Below are 9,338 nucleotides of genomic sequence, written 5' to 3' on the forward strand. Positions count from 1 at the left end.
GCTGAAACTCCAGGTGTGATTTGGCATTCCTGATTTCACTCCTGCAAGCCCGAGCAATATTTTTATACTCATCCCTGGTCATTTGTCCAATCTTCCACTTCTTGTAAGCTTCTTTTTTGTTTTTAAGAGCAGCAAGGATTTCACTGTTAAGCCAAGCTGGTCGCCTGCCATATTTACTATTCTTTCTACACATCAGGATGGTTTGTCCCTGTAACCTCAATAAGGATTCTTTAAAATACAGCCAGCTCTCCTGGACTCCTTTCCCCCTCATGTTATTCTCCCAGGGGATCTTGCCCATCAGTTCCCTGAGGGAGTCAAAGTCTGCTTTTCTGAAATCCAGGGTCTGTATGCTGCAGGTCTTTACAACTGGAAAGTTATCCATGGTTTATCAATTTGGCACTCACAAGAACCCTCCGTATTTCATCTCTCTGGGTTTCACTCGTTGCTTCAGAGCCTTGGCATAGGCTCCTACTTAGCTCTCTATTGTCTTTGCCTGTTCTTTAGTTAATTTCATTCTTCGTCTTAGTTTCTTGAAACTCATGTGGTTTAATCTAACAGTGCTCACCAGTGTCCATATGGCGAGTGGTATGTTGCCTTTTTCATGATGAGCGGGCAGCCATTTTCATCAGGTTGGGATTTATCATGTCATGATTTCTAAAGAATTAATTCTCTTGAGTAGTTTTACAATATTGACTCATCCAGAAATGGGAGGCAGAAGTTGGTGAGTTCAGCGATGTATTTCCCCCCCGCCCCCATTTATCATGCACCTTATGGCCAAGACCTGCCATATGTGCAGTTTGTCTGAGGACTGAATGAAACCTGAGGGGATCTCAGGAATTGGGCCCCATTGTGTTTATTACTCATTATTCAAAGTGGCAGTTATCTGACTTTGAAAAGGGGCTATTGTGTCTGTCTGCTGGATGCTTTCTTCTTTTGCACAATGTTGAAAGCATGGTATGATTATACAGAGGATCAACAACCGCATTTCTTATCCACAGTGTCAATGGAAATGTGTTCTGTACAACACACAAAATCATGCAACGCTGCTCTGTGGTGAGTTTTTCCTGAGTGAGAAGGACCTGCAGACCGTGCAAGATGTTGGAGGAAGTTTAAAAGGAAGTTTGGTTTAGAGTTATGGGGCCAGATCCTCAGCTGCTGTGAACTGGTGTAGTTTCATTGACTTCAGTGGAGCTATACTAGCTGACACCAACTGGGCATCTGGCCCATGTTCTGGAGCTGTTGTAATGACAATGATAATACCTAGCTTGTAAGTAGCCCTTTTCAGGCTTAGATTTCAAAGCACTTTACAAAAGGGGGAAAGGGTTAGGATCATTATTTCCATTTTAGACATGGGGAAACTGAGGCATGGAGTAGGGAAATGACTTGCCCAAGGTCATGAGAAGGCCAGTGGCAGAGCCAGGATTTGGAGACTGGTCTGAGTCCCAGTCCAGTGCCCTGCACACTAGGTGTAATGGTGGTGCAGTCCTCATTACAGTATAATTAGGTCATTTTTAAACGTGCTTTCCTTTTTCTTTTATTTCTTTGTACTCATTAGTTTTAAAGAATGAAATAAAGAAAAAATATCTCAAACAATGTTAACTAGACAGTGTCGCCTTTACTAAACTGAAAGCAAGCTCCCCGTACAAGTAGTTTGTTGTTATGACTCCCATCAGGTTAGTTACCTGTGATTCTGTAATTAAGCCAACATGGCAAGTGATGCTGAATGCTTCCCCTTGTTTGCTAGGCCCTCACATGCTGTATATCCAGATTCATCTCCTGTCGTACCTTTTGCAATAAATCACTACATTCATAAATATCCAGTGAATTCTTTGCTCCAAGCAAAACCCTGAGCTCTGACAAAGGGGACCGTTAGAGAGACAAGGTGGGTGAGGTCATATCTTTTATTGGACCCACTTCTGCTGAGCTCTGCTGAGCTTCCACAGAGCTCTGCTTCAGGTCTGGGACAATTAACAGGTGGTCAAGTCAGGCATAGAAATAAACTCAAGGAGGCGAAGTTATTCAAATAATTCCAATTGTGAAACAAACTACTGGGAAAATAACTTTAAGAAAAATGCAGGCTTTATATGAAGCAGCTGAACCATGCCACTGCGTTCTAAAATACTCCAGCTAGACAGTATTTCCAGAGGTGCTCAAGCAATGTGCCTTGAACCACAACCCATCAGTTCATAGCTCCGCAGCCAAGTGTGCTTCTTATTGGCCTGTCACTTGTGCTCAGGGCCTTGCACTCAGTGTTGCAGAAGGAGCAAAGGAATCTCTCAGCCACTGGGGAATGATACATTTGACTTCAGATCAAGAAAAATGAAATCACTGGTTTGAGCACAAAATATTCAGCGTTAACAGTCAGAAAAATAAGCCATTGCCGGGGCCAGATCATGTTGGGTTTTGACCACACTAGCTCTGCTCAGCTTCGTGGAAATGCAAAAGCAGTTGATTTTTTTCCCAACACACTTTTTCGCAATATTAATTTGTCTGCTGTTGGGACATATCTGGGTCAGGTGTGTGAGGTTTTACTGTCTTGCAGCTATCCAAGTGCAAGGTCCTCTTCTTGCAGGGTTTGAGGGAACCTTAGTCCAGTTTGGACTCTGAGGACATACATGTGAATACCTTTTTACCCCTCAGGAAACCTCTTTATTTACATGGCTGAGTTACAGCCATTCTCCTCTACTCCCTTCCAAAGGGGAGTGCTGGCTGCCTCTCTGGTGGACAGCAGTGCTGGCTGGCAGCAGGCACTTTTGAAGAGCTAGGTTTAATCTAACAGTGCTCACCAGTGTCTAGCTTGTTCATGTGTAAGTATAAGGCACCTTTCATTCTTCCCCACTTATGCTCCTCATGACAAGAACAGGTACATTTGCAGCACCTGTGTCCCGGGGGAGCACCAGGACTGCTTCTTCCTTGTACCTCCAGAAGCACAACCTACCCCAACGAGGGCAAGGAGCAATGTAGAGCGCTCATCAGATCCCAAGAGGGTAGCACAATGGGATCCCAGAGGGATGTAACAGCATGGCCACACTCCCTGCCTGCACACCTAGGATATCCTCTGAAGGCACCATTCCTCCCAGAACTTTCCCATGAGGCAATGCTGTACTGCACCTCCTCTTCCCTGGGGCTAGCTATCAATGAGACACTCTGGTTTTCAGGGAAGAGCTGTTCTCCTTTCCTCCGAGCGCACAGGACTGGGCCTGGAATGGCATGTCTGAGGAGTTTCCTAGGTTACACTACAATCCCCAAAATAGACCAGCTTAACTGAAAAGTTTGCAGAGATGTAAGCATAGCTTACAGCAGAGTTGGGCCCGCTGAAGATTTTGATTCAAAAGAGGATGAACCTGGGGTTTTGACTGAGCTTTGGGCTGGTTTGGTTGTAGAAACCTTGAATGCCAAGCAAACGCCGGGTAAACCAAAACTGAAGAAAATGTTCACACAAACTCTTACAAGCTGACACTACCATGTTTCACCCAGCTCTTCTCATAGCTGAGTAGTGTAATTTAACACCTGTATATGGAAAAAGCTCTCAGAGATGTCAAGTAGGTCTAGTGTTTGGGAAAATCAAAGGTGGAGTTCAGGTTCCAGTCTGATGACAATGAAATCTTGCAAGGCTTTGGCTCCAAATGATGGAAGTCTTGCAGTATCAGCAGTTCTTGCTGACTTTTGACCATTAGAGCTGGGTGAATAATGAAACATAATTTGCAAGTATTTCACTCAACATTTTCAAAACATTTTTTTTAAAAAAGGTTGTGAATTTTGTATAACTGCTTGAATATATAAAATACTCAACCAGCTGCATAAATTGGATAAATAATGAGCGGGGGGGGGAGGGAGCGGGAGGGAGGGGAAAACTTGCTGAATCCACACAAATTATGACATACATTATTTGATGGCTGTAATTTGACCAGGTGTATTTACCATCTTGGGCTAAAATCTCAAAAGGCTTCTGCCTCCGAACTAGAACTAGAAATTTTACCCCTTCAGATTTTGACTCTGAGCCAGAATGAAATTGACAGTGCATGGATGGAATCAAATTGGGGGATTTTGGATTGCTTGGGTTAGCTGCCCTCTCCCAGTGTGACACATGCTACTCCAGATGGCTTTGCTTGAAGAAAATGCTACTTCTTGGTGTTAAAATTCATAAAAGAAAAACAATTCTATGAAAAAGAGATGGTAAAAATCCATTCACCTGTGTTCAGATGACTGGTGGTTTCATAAGAAGTTGGAGCTAAATCAACCAAATGTAAGTATTTCTGAAAATGTGCATCAGTTCTTGCTCCCCCTGTGAGTTTTGTGACTGAATTAAATGAGAACAAGGGTCAGCCTTTATTTACCATGGTAGTTTGCTAATGTGTGTGCCAGAGTGTGAAGATACAGAGTTCCCTGTTAGAAATTAACAAGACATAATAAATAAACATAATAGGGCAGTATTTTAATATTCTTGCAAACAAGCTAATGAGTTCTGTTAACCGCTATGCAGCACTTTCTGGAACTCTTGTGCATTACAGATGATAAATAGTAATCAGCATTCCCAGATGTTTGGTATATGTTCCAGGCTTCATTTTTTTGCTTTGTTTTGCGTGTTGAGTTACTTGGGTACTGAAAATGTAAACACAGCAGAACCTCAGAGTTTCGAACACCAGAGTTACGAACTGACCAATCAACCACACCCCTCATTTGGAACCGGAAGTACGCAATCAGGCAGCAGCAGAGACAAAAAAAGCCAATGCAGTACAGTACTGTGTTCAACATAAACTACTAAAAAAGTAAAGGGAAAGTTTAAAAAAAAAAGATTTGTCAAGATAAGGAAACTGTTTCTGTGCTTGTTTCCTTTAAATTAAGATGGTTAAAAGCAGCATTTTTCTTCTGCATAGTAAAGTTTCAGAACTGTATTAATTCAATGTTCAGTTGTAAACATTTGAAAGAACAACCACAACGTTTTGTTCAGAGTTACGAACAACCTCCATTCCTGAGGCGTTCGTAAGTCTCAGGCTCTACTGTGATGAGCTGCAAAAATGAGTACAAAACAAAAGACAGCTAATTAAACCAAGCACCAAATAAAACAGTTTGTCCAATCCAGTGTCAGCTGCCCACAAAAGAATATTTGTGAGCTAATAACGGGAGATTAAAGGCGCTGACTTCAACGGAAAAAACCCTTTATACAGATGAACCGAGTTCTTTACGATTCTGCAGCTCCAAGTGAAGTGTATACATAAATAAATGAATGGAGCTTGAACACAAGTGTGCAATCACTGAAGTGGAAACAATAGGTGGCTCAGAGCTCAGTGCTTGCAACTGTTCTTCAACGTGCAATTCAGTGTGATGTGGATGTAGCTGAAGCCGGCTGATCCTTTCAATGGAGTGGAGAGTTGCACTGGGCTGACAGCGACCAGCTACAACAAATAAAATCCATGGGCACGGAGGAAGAGACAGACCCATGGTTCTCAGGGTACCCCCTGCATCTAGCGTGAGGGGTCTTGCCTGTGGTAACTGGGGTGTCATTTCCTTAATATCAGCCTTTCAGCATTCAAGCCCTCTCCTCTGGGCTTTGCTAGCCCCCTCTTCATCTTGTAGGTTAAAAATAGGTGCATCCCAGTTCCCCAATCCCTTTGAATCATTCCCCTGTGATATCCTGCCCCTGACTCTAGCTACTCACAGAAATCCCAGATCCTTTGTCCCCCAAAAAACAGCATACCCCAATTTATCAGTTTCACCTTAAACCTCACTCCTGTATACACACAGCACTTGTAGTGAAACCAAAGAAGGTTTATTTAAGAAAGGATAGAGATTCTACTAGAAACAAGAGGGAGTGGTGGAAACAAATGGTTGCAATACAAAACAAAACCATGAAATGTGAATCTGGGCCCACACTTATTAATAGTTACCTTTCCTATCTAACAAAGCAGTCTTTTGTCTTTAGTCATAGACAGGGTGAATCTTCATCGCCTGGAATATTCCTTTTTCACCTCCAAGTGGTTTCGATTGTTTGCAGTTGTTTCTGGTGATTTTTCCATTGATAGTCATGGGATGGAGCGTGGCTAGACCAGTGAGCTTGGCATTGCATCACCAGCTAACTAGGGAGGGTGACAGCTCCTTCGCATGTGAATGGGCCATCACCTAGCATGTGAATGGGCCCATTATTCCCTGGGGACTTTTACATCAAGACTATAAACCATACTTTCAGTATTTTTCCTTAAATATTACCTGTATATGTACCTCACAATGATGATGAGTCCCAGGAAGTTAAAAGCTTTCTGTAGATACCTTAAATGTTACCCTTCTCGGATAAATATGCTGCAAGACATGTTCAGTGTAAGGGTTGTCAGGTCTGAGATGAGAATTGTTTGCAAAGAACAGGAGACCCTTTGTAAGGCAGCCTCTATGTCATACCAATACGGCCACAGCTAGCCACACATTTGCTTCCTCTCAGCTCTCTCTCTAACACACACAGCTCATCTAGACCAGGATTTAAGCTGTGATGTTAACACAGACTAGCTAACCTGTTTTAAAAGCCTAGTCTAAACAACAGGCACTGCCTTTAATTACATGCTTTCATTGTGCTTTCAGTCACGCAGGTCTGTCTTCACTGCAGAATTAACCCAGGTTCTTACCCTGGTGCTGGCCCTAACACCCGCCTGTCCACATACAAAGTCCTCTCACATGCGTTCGATGGTGCTTTCAGTCCAGGCTAGCTGGCCACCCCCAGGGTATAGGCTAAAGCCTTCATGAGGCTTTCAATAAGGCTGTTAACCCACCCACTTCACTGTGCAGCTGCAGGCTAAATCACTCCAGTGCTGATAGGCCTCCAATATCTTCCCACAATTCCTGCCATGTGCCCAGAAAGACACAGCCATTCTCCCACAATTCCCTGGGGAAGAATCAGAGAGCAGCTAAACTTGTTACAGTGCAAAGACCCATGGGTTGTGACCCCAGAAGTCCTAGCGACGGGCACAGGGGAGCGTGGCACCAATGAGGATGCAGTCATTTGCGTGTGGCTACTCATGCCCAGGCTAGGCTAGTCCAGGTAGTCAGACATGACGGCCGCAGTGAAGAAATGGCCTGAGCCCATTCAAAGCCACATCCCCTCCCAAAGGAAGCTATTGAAGAGGAGATTTATTCAGAGGGAAGGTCTGAAGTATTGTGAGACTGCACCAAACCATGGTTGTAGGGACCAGTCACATCGTCAATGTGGCGTCAACAAAGGCATTTCCCAGTGAAGTACAGCGAGAAAACATTGGCTTGTTCCTGATCAGTCGTAACATGCTGTACAATACAGTCACTACTAGCTTTCCTGTGAAGTGACGTTTCCTTCTCAAATCTCTCTTTTTGTGTTTAACCCCACATAACCTAAGGAGCGCATTGGGGTTACATTAATTACTGGCTTGGTCAGCACTGGTACTAAGCTCTGCACTGCCATGTGACAGGTCAAGTCATTTTTGGGCAAGCACTTTTCAAATATGGGCTAGACCTTCAAGTCTGGCCAAGCTCTGCTTGGTGTAGGACCTGGGCAGCACCCTCTTTCTTTCCACCCTCTTAACTCGCTCCCTCTGCCCCTGGGGGACACCCAGGTGCCATTTCCTCTCTAGGCCAAGTTACAACAGCCCCAGGGCTTTCTCTGATTGCTACCTATAATCACCTCCAAGAAAGGCTGTTCTACCAGAAAAAGCTTGCTGGAGTACAGCATGTTCTGCCCACACCCCCTCCAAGCTCCAGTACAACTGCTATGCTAGTGAGATAGAACCACTATTCCTACTTTGAGGGTGGTGGGGGGATCGCCAGGAGCTGGAGCCACTGAAGGCTAAGGATCAGGCCCTGTTTATATAGCAAACAAAGGCTTTAGCAGTGTGGGTTTATTTATTATTTGTTCTGTGATGACGCTGTGCTGGGCGCTGTACAGAACACAGATGCAGTCAGTCTCTGTGCTGAAGAGTTAGCAGTCTCCCGGTCCCTTTACCACTGCAGAGCAAAATGCACTCTTTATTCTGGCTCTGCAGGACTCCCGGCGTCCTCAAGAGAGTTGTTAGATTGAACTTTCAGCTTTTATGCAAACGAGGGTATCCGTGTACAAGTCACCAGGCAGGTATGTGAATGCTAAACAGAACACGTGCAAGCAATAACAGTGTTCCAGAGGTGGAAAACTCCCGAATAAAAACTACAGGCCACGTAACAAGTCTGAAATATCCTGGCTATAGCCATATGACTGTAAGTAGACCTAGAGGCTCCTTCAGTTACAGTAAGGAAAAAACAGACCAGTCAGCCTTAAAGTGAGTGTGTGTGTGTGTGTGTGTGGGGGGAACGGTGATTGTCAAGAGAAAGTTAAGGCCTTAAAATACTTTTATAGCACCTATCACCCAAGAAGCTCTAAGCACCTTACAAACAGTAATTAAGCCTCATTACACCCCCGTAGGATAGAACAGTTATAAATGGGTAAACTGAGGCACAGAAAAGTTGTGTCATTCTGCCAATCAGTGGCAGAACTGGAATGCTAAGTGGTAATTATTATGTTTGATTGTTAAGCACCATCGGTGCACTCAGCTTTGTATGAGACACAGTCCCTGCCCCCCAAGGAATTTACACTGTGACTAGATTAGGACCTAGGAGTCTTGACTCCCTGTCTGCTGTCCTGACAACTGGACCATAGTCTTACATTTAAAGGATCTAGTCTTATTTCTAAGGTATCCATGATTTTTTCATAGAGGAATATTGTAATTCAAGATCACATTCAATACTTAATGCATATTTTATTTTATGAATGATGTATATGTACTGTGATACAATGCACATTCTTTCGCGTTTATTTAGATTTAATTAACTTGTTACATTTGACCTTGTTTGCTTATCAGTTTCATTTAGTCAGATGTTGCTTATGAAACTGACCGTATCCGCAGATTTAAAAAAAAAAAAGTACAGCAGATATTCTTGAAACGTTTGCCTCCACAACTTAATAACATGCCTGGGAATTCTTCAGCAATTGATTACACGGTTTTGTTTAAAGTAGGAAAGCAGGTACCCCGTCACCATTTCATTAGCAAGAAGCAATGCAACAGGCAGGCAAAGTTGTGGGAAAGATCTTTAAGTAAATTATGCTGAGTGGCCAGTGTTACATGACGGGAGCTCTAAAGTTTGAGTGGCAGCAGTCTAGACTCAAAAGCCTCCATTCCTGAGCCCCCGTGATGCGATACTGAAGTAGGTCCCTCCTGAAATCTCACCTCTTGCTCCAGTTCCACTCATCATACTGCACCGTACATTGAGGGGTGGTGCTACCTCCATTTTTAGCTGCATCTCAATTCCTCTGTCTGTAGACACAAACGTCAGAAGTGCTTTGAGCTTTGTAA

The sequence above is a fragment of the Eretmochelys imbricata genome, chromosome 7 (assembly GCF_965152235.1).
Source record: "Eretmochelys imbricata isolate rEreImb1 chromosome 7, rEreImb1.hap1, whole genome shotgun sequence".
NCBI classification, from domain to species: Eukaryota; Metazoa; Chordata; order Testudines; family Cheloniidae; genus Eretmochelys; species Eretmochelys imbricata.